Genomic DNA, 12,111 nt, shown 5'->3' with positions numbered 1-12,111 from the left:
GGGCACTGATGTCGGGCGATTAGGCCTTAAAATAGTTTAATATGCACCACCAACATTAGATAACAATACAGAAAGCCCTTAAATTGTTGGAATAAGTCAATCAAATCAAGAATGAGAGAACAGTCAGATTAACTGATAACTGATACAGATATGGTAGCATTGTAGAAAGATTGGAATTAGTGAACCAAGAGGTTGTGAGTTCAAATCCCAGGTGAGGACATGTTGAATAATAATTGTATAAATTAACATGAACAATGTCGTCAAAATATGTACATTGAAAACACTACGTTAAAAGCATTGTGTGTGAGTATCCAGTACACTCTGGACCCACTCCAATACGTATACCGCTCCAACAAATCCACAGATATCAAAATCTCTATTGCACTCCACACTGCCCTTTCCCACATCGACAAAAGGAACACCTACGCGAGAATGCTTTTCATTGACTACAGCTCAGCGTTCAACACCATAGTGCCCTCCAAGCTCATCCCTAAACTAAGGGCCCTGGGATTAAATACATCCCTCTGCAATTGGATACTGGACTTTCTGACGGGCCGCCTCCAGGTTGTGAGGGTAGGCAATAACACATCAACACGCTGACCCTCAACACAGGGGCCCCTCAGGGGTGCGTGCTTAGCCCCCTCCTGTGCTCCCTGCTCACCCACGTCTTCGTGGCAGCACACACCTCCAACACCATCAATAAGTTTGCTGACAACACAATGGCAGTAGGCCCGATCACCGACAACAATGAGACAGGAAACGGAGGGCCGAGCACGCCCCCATTCACATCGACAGGGCTGTAGTGGATCCTCAAAAAGTTCTACAGCTGCTCCATTGAGAGCATCTTCACTGGCTGCATCACCGCTTGGTGAAGCAATTCCTCAGCATCCAACCGCATGGCGCTACAGAGGGTAGTGCGTACTAACCAGTACATCACTGGGGCCAAGCTCCCTGTCATCAAGGACCTCTATACCAGTCGTGTCAGAGGAAGGCCCTAAAAATTGTTGAAGACTCCAGCCACACAAGTCACAGCCTTTTCTCTCTGCTACCGCACAGCTAGCGGTACCAGAGCGTCCGGGACCAAAAGGCTCCTGAACAGCGTCTACCCCATAGCCATAAGACTGCAGAACAGTTAATGAAATGGCTACCCGGACTTTCGGCTTGTCACCCACTATCTACATGTACATAGTATTTCAGTCAATCAACTAACCAAACTTACATGTACATAGAGTATTGCCTCAATCAATCAACCTAACTACCTCGTACCACAGTACACTGACTCGGTACCGGTACCTGTATATAGCCTCGTTACTGTTCTTTTGTGTTATTTTATTGTGTTACTACTTTCTTTTGATCTGTTTGTTAATTTTCTCATTTTTTTAACTGCATTGTTGGGAAAGAGCTCGTTAGTAAGAATTTCACGGTAAAGTCTACAATTGTTGTATTCGGCGCTTGTGACAAATATTTTTGGATTGTTTGATTGGCTCTTGCGACGTCCCATGAAATGTGTCTGCAACATTAGTATCTTATATTCTGAGAACATGACAACCGTGTTCTGTGTATGTTTGGCGGGGCGTTGATGGAATATTCTCCTAAAGGGAATGTTCTCCTAACTTTAACACCAAAACATGCTAAAAGGGTTCCCAGAAGGGATTTGCTAACATAGATAGAACGTTCCCCTAACTAAAGAAAAACTGGACACTCAAACATTATGGGAACATTGCGGGTAACAATTACAAAAACGTTCTCTCTCTCTCTCCCTAGAATTGTTAGCAGGGCTCCTCTCTGCTCCTGTCCTTCCCCTCTGATTCACCTTCCGTTTCCGTGACAACGTGTGTGTGCCTGTAGCTGTGACCTTGCAGACAGCACGAGGCCAGCGGATTATACAGCAGCAGACAGACTTAGATGTACTGAGTACACTTGAGTGCCTTACCAAGAGGAATTACCCATATAAATATAATTCTAAAACAGACATTCCCATTCAACTTTCCATGGTCTACAATGCTTTTTCCCTTTTTGTAATTCTATTTCTATGGACAGACAGTCCCTAGTGCACTTTACTAATATAATTTATTTATTTGTTATCACAGTGTGTTTCTATTTCCGTACTCTATTTCTGTAACACTCAATCTTCACAGATGTCTTGGAATAGCAGTTGGGACCCTATCTTCTGCAGAACAAAACAGCATATTCTGTTGATGTCTCTCCTAATTTCCCCCGTCTGTCTCTAAGTGAGTTTAAAGTGCTTATAGTGTGTACTGTTGATAGTCCATTATGCACGGGCCTGTCCCTGGACAGCTAAATCCTAATGTTGTCTATGTTCAAATGTACCCATGAGGCATTTAAAGTATTTTTATTTATTACTTAAAAAAAAATCTTGTTACTATTTCTCACTTTTGTTTCACTTAGTTTTGGGTGCTTTTGAGGCTCTTTGTCACACTAGTAGCTGAAAGGAATACGTTAAGTAAATCTGTGCTTTTGGAACCAGCAATGGTGCAGACAGTAAACAATGAAATGCTTGTTTTCCCTTTTTTCCCCATTCCCAAGTCACATTTGGACCTGCCCATTTTCAGGCTACCCCATACTGTTCACTATTATGTCAGCCAATGTCCGGTTGGTTCAAGGCAGAGAGAGGGTTCAGGGCAGAGGAAAGGTTTTCTGAAGAGAATCTTCCCCAGGGGGGGGAACTAAGACTGTGTCCCAAACTGCACCCTATAATAATGCAGTACTTTTGGCCCGGGCTTCTGGTCAAAAGTAGTGCACTTTGAAGGGAATAGTGTACCATTTGGAATGCGGACTTCTGGTCAAAAGGAGTGCACTGTGAAGGGAATAGGGTACAATTTAGAATGCATACCATTAATATACAGAGTCTACTGTACCAACTCTTGCTTTTGAATGGGGCTGAAACTCTGAAACGCAACACTGAGCACGCTCATTGAAAAGCAGGCAGGACAAGACAGACTCAGTCAGCCCCAATGAGCAGCACCTGTGGCCCCAAGTGACAAGCAATCAGAGATCTCTGGTGCAATCCCTCGCTTCTTTCAACCACCCAGACAGACAGGAATTTCTTGTCTTCCCTCCAGACAGGTGCTCATTAAAGGGACGCATCCTAAAATGCCCCCTATTGTCTGTAATGCACTACCAGGGCCTATAGGGCTCTGGTCAAAGGTAGTGCACTATGTAAGGAATAGGGTGTCATTTAGGACGCAAACAAGAAGCACAAATCTGTTCTGTTGGCAACGTTCATGTCCTCCTGCCTAACATTGGGGTCAGAAAGTCGATCGCTTCCTTTCCTCTGGGCAGCTTCAATGTCGGGTATGCCGAATGGCAACCTATACACACTACTTTTGACCAGAACCCTAAGGGCCCTACATAAGAAATAGGGTGTGATTTGGGACTCAGTCAATATCTGACAGACAGTGATGAACACTGAATACTGAACAGGGATGTGGGGATATCTCCTCCTGATGCCTCTGACTGGACCACCCAGGGCTGGGAAATCAAGCACAAGGCCTGGCCAAAAGTAGTAACCTTCCAACGAATTAGGAATAAGAATACTAGAGTGGACTTGAGCCATCTTATGAGGGGATAAAGATCAGCCATTTTGGTCAGGGAGTTGTCCCACCATGGTCTGCCAGTGTTGTGATAAGATCATACATTTGAAGAATGTATAGTGTATATGTATATTTAAAAAGTTTGTGACTTTAAGTGATTCATTTATGCCTGTCCCTCATTTTAAGGTGAACCCTGTTGCGTGAACTGAACATTTTTTTTATTTTTTATATGGTGAATCTATTCCTTTTAAAATATTTTTGCCAAAGAAACATTGAACATCTAATAGTCAAATCAGAGTGTAAAAGCAGGTGCGCTGGTTCTACTGTTTTTGGCCATTTTCTGTTGTTTTGTGGTGGGAAACTATTTGGGTCGGGCATAACACGTCAACCATGTTAAAAACCTCTTAAATGTAACTAAATGTAATCTACGTAATCCCCAAAAGTAATTATCTATCATGAGAGGACCATAAACAATAACTAGTAATTCTGCATACTCCAAGAGAGGTTCAAATCTCACCTTTCTAGTAAAAAATAGTTCGAAATTGCTGAGGTGTAGTTACTTTTGAGGACACAAGCGCAATACACAGTACAAATATGATGAAAATACGACATTTCTCTATATGATGTGTTTCCTATTCAACAAAACCATGAATAAGGCTTGAAATGACTAAATAAACGACTACCTATAAGATTTCACCTTTCTTATAACTGTAAAATACATATTTGTATATTTAGTGTTAGAGACAATTTGCATAGTTTCTAAAGGTCTATCTTGATCAGCATCGCTGTGATTGTGAATGTCTCACAGAGCTCTGGCTTGGCTTCCTCAACTCGTTATGAAGTCACCTTTCATCTCTGTCTATGACTAACAGAAAGTATTTTTTGTTTAAAATCTATGAATTATTTTTAGATTACTGGTAGTAAATCGATCCCTGAATGTGCTACCGTGACAAAACTACCCTCTCCTGCCACGTTAACATGTAAGAATTCTAGGCATGTGCGTTCTTAGTGGCTTTGATGTAGGGTTCAGCCAAGAGTTGATGGACAGTCAGAGAAGCCAATGAAATGGTAGGAGAGACATCCCAGCTTTGAGTGCTGTCAGATTTCACATCCTGCTTCACACAGGCAGACTATACATACTCCTGTGTCCATGAGATTCAGGGCTACCACTTAATGCAAGCCATTTAGATCTATGTTGTCCACATAGATTTATAAGCCAAAATGTTGGTCGGAACCAGTACCAGAACCACGCAGGTCCCCAAAAACACGGGACTTTACATCTAAGACATCGGGGCTCCCGCGTGGCGCAGCGGTCTAAGGCACTGCATCTCAGTGCTAGAGGCGTCACTACAGACCCTGGATTGATTCCAGGCTGTATTACAACCGGCTGTGATTGGGAATCCCATACGGCGGCGCACAACTGGCCCAGCATCGTCCGGGTTAGGGTTTGGCCGGGGTAGGCCGTCATTGTAAAGCATTTGTTCTTTACTGACTTGTCTAGTTAAATAAAGGTTAAATAAATAACTAAATAATACTAGATAGACAGGCTAGAAATGTTTTAGCAATTTTTTATTTAATTGCCACGCCTTGTTGCACACAACAAGCTTCTATTCCCCGTGTCATGAGGGGATTTTTGGCTGATTTAAGATGAAATCATGTGACGGTCAACTCTGTTACTTTATTTTGCACTTAATAGGCGCTTAGTATAGTATTTTTTGTCATTTAACCTCTTGAGATGGTAAAATGGGTTTTTATGAATTTGAACAAGGGCTCTTTATGACAGAAATTCGTTTTTTTTGCCTTTTGCCTTTTGAGAAGTTACACTTCTCAAAAGGCACCGAATTGGTGGAACGACCCGTTTATGAAAGAGGGTGCCATTTCAGATGCAGGATAGGGTTTCCTTAACCTTCTCCACTGAGATAGGAAGAGAGAGAGTGTATGGTTGTCTGACCAGGTCAGGTCTACAGGACATTGGAGAGAGACACGAAAATCACAAATGTACCCTCTAAGCCTCTCTAATTGTCTTATTTAAAAAGTACTAATACATTATATTTATTCTCCTGGGTAAACTAGAATGTGTCTGTTTAGGAGTGTATTTCCTTGGTAAATGAAAAATGATGGGTCTCCATTTCCAAACTGGAATGGAGGCACCAAGAACAACAATCCTAACAGAATCATTGGTCAAGTCTCAAAGACACCTTCAAATGTTGCATTAAACATTTCTAAAAAAGATAAATATAAATTCCACAATTCCATGAAAGCTCAAATAAGTACTCTGGGCTCCAAAAAAGGCAAACGACTGTCTCTCAGTCTCCTCTCGTAGTTGCAACGTTTGCATTTCTATTGTCCTCCCTCAGCCCTTTCTCTCACCGTATTCACACACAAAGCGAATTATCAAATGTGCTCCAGTCCATTCAGAAAGATAATGAGTTTAGGTTATCCTCAGTTGTGCTGTACACAGCATTTTTTGGGGAAAAGAAAATGACAAATAATAAGGTCCGTCCCTCAACATTCTTCTCTTAATATAACTGCTATTCTTGTAGCTTTTTATGTAAGATTTTAAACTTTTAAACACGAGAATTAGGGAAGCTAGCTATGGTTGCATCTTAAATGGCACCATATTTACTTTATAGTGCACTACTTTTGACCAAGGCCCATAGCCCTGAATAGGGAATAGGGTACTGTTTCAGACAGCCCCAGTCTTCCTCTGTGGGCGGATAGGATTGTCATCTCTCCTCAGCGTTTTGTGGTCCGATCTTGTTTTCCATTTATTGAGGAGCAAAAAAACGGTTTGTGGAAAGAAAAAAGTGTTTGACATAAGAAGCTGCTAAAAACAATGACGTGCGAGTCATTGGGGTATGTTTGGGAGTGAGACACGGGAGCTTGATTGGTGTTTGTGTGTACTAGGGCTGAAGGGCTCAGTGGCTTGGCTCTGTGAAGGGGAAACTATGTGACACTGTGTCTTTAGGGTATCCTCTCTCTCTCTCTCCCCCTCTCTGTGTCTGTCTCGCTCCCCCTCGCTTTCTTTCGATGTATCTCTCTCTGTGTCTCTACCTACCTCCCTCCCTCTCTATTTTATCTCTCGCTCTCTCTCTCTGAATCACTCTCTCCCTCTCTATCTTTCCCTCCTCTTCCTATTGACGAATACACTGTTTCTCAGTCCATTATTCTCTGTTCTACCTTTTGAGCGATTTCACAGCACCCTGAATTATTGAAGTTGCAGATACAAAAAGAAAAAAAGTGAACAACCCCCACCCACACACACCCACACCCACACCCACACCCACACACACACACACACACACACACACACTCTTCTTGAGAGCCACACGGTCTGCCTGAGTAGCAGCGTATGTTTGGTAAGAGAATAAACAGGCATTTCATAATCCCAATGTACAGTAGGTAAGCTGATTTGTGAGAGACTGAGCCTGCATTCCCAAATGGCACCCTATTTCCTATTATAGTACACAGGGCCCTGATCTAATGAAGTGCACTATAAAGGGAACGCTCTTAACCGCTAGGCTACCTGCTAACACGCACCGCAGAGTGTATAAAACCCAAGGGGAAGACGTGTGACATCGTAACACGCACAAATGATCAAAAGCCTTATGCTCTAAATCTTTCATCGGTAGTTCTTCATGTCAGGCTTTAGTGAAACTGTAATGGGCTTCCTCCTTCTCTTCATCCGAAGAGGAGTAGCAAGGATTCGACCAAAATGCAGCGTTGGAGTTATACATATTATTTATTACAAGGAACAGACGAAGACGGAAAAACTCTTGAACAACAATACAAAACAACAAACGAAGTAGACAGACCTGGACTACGAACTTACACGTAACGAAGAACGAACGAACCAGTACTGACTACAAACAAAGCGAACGAACGATACAGTCCCGTATGGTGCAACAAACACAGATACAGGAAACAACCACCCACAACAAACAATGTGAAAACACCTACCTTAATATGGCCCTCAATCAGAGGAAATGAAAACCACCTGCCTCTAATTGAGAACCATATCAGGTCACCCATTAACCAACATAGAAACACATAACATAGACTGCCCACCCAAACTCACGCCCTGACCGACTAACACATACAAAATAACAGAAAACAGGTCAGGAACGTGACAGAAACATCATGCACCTGTCTAATCCTGTTTAATACATCTTCAGGTCTTTAGTCTTCATTCGCCTTTCAGTCTAAAGTTAACGTGGCCAAAAAAGAAGATCTGCTGATCTGTCCAAAAAGAGACATGCAAATATCAAATCTATGAGCCTGGTGAAAGATCATTATCCCAAGTCTTATAACCCGTTATGACTGCCTCGTGTAATGCAATATATTGTACATGTATCTGAAAGTGTTACCAGTGTATGTACTGTAAAAGCAAATCACCTGTGTCTCCTATACCTCACCTCTATTTCTCTCCCTATTTGCTCACGTATATTCGCCTCAGATCCTCCAGAGGTGGTCAGGTGACCATAGAGCTAGACAACTGTGCTGAGACTAAGCTCATGAACCATTTGATCATCGCACAGGGTCAGCTCAGCACCAACACCAGGTACAGAAGATGTTGTTCTGTGGCAGCAGCGCTTGATGCTTTAACTGCTGCTTTTTTCGCCCCTTGTCGGTTCTTGGTGGTTCGGATGAGTCCTGGGTGAGGGGGGCAGCCCAGGGTGTGTCTGAGGAGGCGAAGAGGGACGAAGGGTGTTGGTGCCCTTGCCAGACGTGTTGATTAGTTGGAAGATGCCTGGTTGGAGGGGCAAAGGGGCACCCCTGCCAAGGCAGAGAATGAATCATCAGCCAGGCGTCCAGACCAGCCCAGACGTGCCCCTCCTAAATAATACACGGGGTGCATTGGAGTCCCACCTCCCTGCCACACACACACACCCTGTCTCGCTGAGATCCTGAAACGCCCTATTTTATATGGCCATTTAGCAGACCAAAACCACATATCCAAAGTGACAGAAGTGTAAAATTGACAGTGACATACTGTATATTCAGTTGGCCCGTATGGGAATCAAACCCACAACCCTGCACCATTCTCTTACTAACCCACTGAGCCATTGAAGCTACTCATTAGCTCGGGCCTGCCCCATGCTTCCTGTCGTGTAGTCACTGGGCTAACCAACGCGGCTGACCGTCTCTCTGCAGGATCCAGGGTACGTCAGGGAAATGTTTGGTCAGCTGCAGCCAGGTCTGTTATCCTCCACTCTTCTCCTCCCTCTCTCAGTCTGAGATGATAGAGCAGGTGTTGGGAGCAGAGCTTAACGGGCTCTCTATACCATCTCTCTCTCTCTACCATCTCTCTCTCTCTCTACCATCTCTCTCTCTCTCTACCATCTCTCTCTCTCATCTCCTCTGAAGATTCCCTCTCTTCTCTCCACAACATTAAAAACTAATTTAAAAGTGATTAAGCCCTCACCACACCAACATACTGAAATAACCTTTTGACATTAATTTGTTTGAATTTGGGAGGTTGGGAGATATTGCTTTCTGTTGTGATTGATGTGTCTTGTGCCCGAGGCAAACAACAAATACACACACAGACAACATTCTTTATCCAAGTGTACTTTAAACGGGTTTTGGTTTTGCTTTGTGTTGCAATATACCGTAGCTTGAGAGGATTAGCAAACATTCGTGCTGCAACTTTTCCTTAAAAGGGAAAAAATGGTGTTGTTACTAAACGTTGAGTCTTGCTGCCAAATTCTTGTCCGGTATAATACAGTGAGATCAACACTGGAACATTTTAACAGCATGCACTTCATGTGTTTATTTCATCTGTGAGTGAGCTGCTACTGGGGGCAAGAGTGTGTGTATGTGTGTGTGTGTGTGTGTGTGTGTGTGTGTGTGTGTGTGTGTGTGTGTGTGTGTGTGTGTGTGTGTGTGTGTGTGTGTGTGTGTGTGTGTGGTGGGGGAGGGCTGGGGCGGTGTCTCTTATATCGGGTTGCATTTGAGTATCCTTCCTCATATCACATCGCCTTCCATACAGTATGTTTAGTTCTATCGTGTGATTGGCCAATATTCTATGACACATCATATCGTTCTCAGATTGATTTACATTTCCAGTCGTGTTGCTTTCTAGGGATTTTCAGACAAATCTTTAATTTAACTAGGCCACTTTTCCATTCTGGCAAAGCTAGGTAATGGTTATGGGAGTTAAATAAATAAAAACATTTGCCCCACAAGAAGTTACAGCTAAACATAGAAAACCACTCTGTAGCTAGACAGGCTAAGAGGCAGGTAGACCATTTCTATATAAACAGCTCAGCAGATCACAGGACCTAAATATAATAGGCCTGAAGCAGCTCTAGCCTTTACCTCAGTCACTGGTTTCATCCCAAATGACACCCTATTACCTATATAGTGCACTACTTTTGACCAGTGTCCATAGGGTGCCATGTAGGGAATAGGGTGCCATTTGGGACACAATCTACAGTCATATCAGTTCCTCTTAAAAATAGACCCTGTGAATTTCTGCTTTTTTCTCCTCTGCCCCCAGGGAGACTGGGTTATTTCTGAAGCTTAAACATGACTATTTTTACTTGGAAACTGTCATGACAAGGTCTCCTGATTTAAAATGACTCTCAGTCTCGTCTCCAACACCTCTCCTTCTCTTTCTTTCTAACCCCTCTCTTCATCTCTCTCTCACACGCCCAGTCGTCTCTCTCTCTCCCAAACACCACCTCGCTCTTCTTTTCCTTTCTCTCTTCGCCCTCTCTCCTTCCCTTTTCCTCTCCCTCTCCCGTGATGTGCAGTCGTTCAGCTCAGGGTTAGAGGGTAGGGAAGGATAATTACACCTGAGATCTGGCATTGATCCGTCATCATAATTCCAAAGCAGTCCACAGCATTACTCCACAGCAGTCATCGCCACAGCTGGCTCATGTGGTGGGGGGTGGGGAGATCAGCTCCACAATCCTGCTATCATATGCACATTATAAACCACACTCACATTTGACATATTTCAGCAGTTTTTCAATATCTATTATATACACTGTATAAACTTAGTCCACGCATATGTTCTGAAAAGATTTTTTCTTCACCCGCCATCTCCAACATAAAAGAATACCATAGTATACTATGGTATAAATACTATAGTATTCACTGTAGTGTTTTTTCTGACTTTACTGTAGTATTCACTGTATTATACTGTAGTATTTACTGTAGTGTTTTTGCGGACTGTATTATACTGTAGTATTTACTGTAGTGTTTTTGCGGACTGTAATATACTGTAGTATTTACTGTAGTGTTTTTGCGGACTGTAGTATACTGTAGTATTTACTGTAGTGTTTTTGCGGACTGTAGTATACTGTAGTATTTACTGTAGTGTTTTTGTTGTTTTATCTTTGACATAGAAGTGGAGGCTTTCTCCTTCAGAAAACCTACGAGAGAAATACTGAAAGAGCACATTTTCCATAACCTGTATGTAGGTAGGACTGGGGTCTGAACGGATAGTTCAGACATTCTGCTCTTTTCTATAACCTGTAGGTAACACAATATTTGATCTATACTTAGCACGTAGGTTTCTCCCTTATGGGTGGCACAAATTGGGATATGGGGTAGGGGAATGGTCAGGGTACATGCAAATGTAATATTGTAGTATATACCAGTTAAAAAAGTGCAGTATTTTTGCGGACTGTATTGTTTTGTGGACATTACTGTAATATTTACTACAGTGTTTTTTTGCAGATAATACCGTAGTATTTAGTACTAAAGTATACTACAACATTCCATCGTAAGTACTACACATTATCAAGGGATACTACAGTGTATAGTATAGTATTATACAGTATACTACAGTTTACTATAGAATTCTATAGTAAGTATTGTAGTATTCTATAGTAAACTGTAATTGTTCATGTGGGCGTCTTTAGTCAATTCCCAGTTACACAGATGAACATACAGGGGGATGGGAAGGTAAACTCCACAATCCTGATACCATATTCACATTAGCAGAACAGACCATGCTCACATTTTAAGCATTTCAGGAGTTTATTCTATCTCCACTACATCTATGGTTTCATTTTGGTCCACAAGTTCCAAGCGCCGAGGTTTTTCGACAACTGTTTTTTGAAAGGAGTTCTCTACACCCACCGCCACTCAGTGCCATCTTCTTTAGTCTATCCATCCACTTTACACATACACATTTGATTTCTATGGACAAACGCATAGTCATCATGGAACCCGAAACCCCTTCAGATCCTTCAGTGTTTAAGAGGATCCGTACTGAGAATGCTGACTGACTGGGAATGCTGCACCACACGTGACCCCAGTAACTATAACTCTGGTCATGAACTGTACGGAACTCTTTGGTGTAGGAACATGATTTAGGAACACGTTGACCCCTAGGAGGTCATAAAAGGGGAGGTGAAGTCTGGAGCACAACATTCCTACTGCGTCCCAAATAGCACCCTATTCCCTATTTAGTGTACTACTTTTGACCAGAGCCCAGAGGTGCACTAAAAAAAATGGAATAGGGTGCCATTTGGGACACACCCTACGCTAGATGATGCACACGCTCATTCCCCTCATAGAGCTCTCTTATAAATGCCTAGTT

The 12,111-nt window shown here is 42.6% G+C and overlaps 1 non-coding gene across 1 annotated transcript; it reads right to left on the bottom strand.

Annotated features, from left to right (window-relative positions):
• Nucleotides 1–10,913: 10,913 nt before the first annotated feature.
• On the bottom strand, nucleotides 10,914–10,966 carry LOC129819244 (U7 small nuclear RNA). The gene has a single exon (XR_008754075.1). It is a non-coding gene; the product is annotated as a U7 small nuclear RNA (small nuclear RNA).
• Nucleotides 10,967–12,111: the final 1,145 nt, after the last annotated feature.

Source organism: Salvelinus fontinalis, chromosome 21, assembly GCF_029448725.1.
Source record: "Salvelinus fontinalis isolate EN_2023a chromosome 21, ASM2944872v1, whole genome shotgun sequence".
Taxonomy (NCBI): domain Eukaryota; kingdom Metazoa; phylum Chordata; class Actinopteri; order Salmoniformes; family Salmonidae; genus Salvelinus; species Salvelinus fontinalis.
The sequence above is the reverse complement of the archived record's forward strand: the minus strand, read 5'-3'. Positions and strand labels throughout refer to the sequence as shown.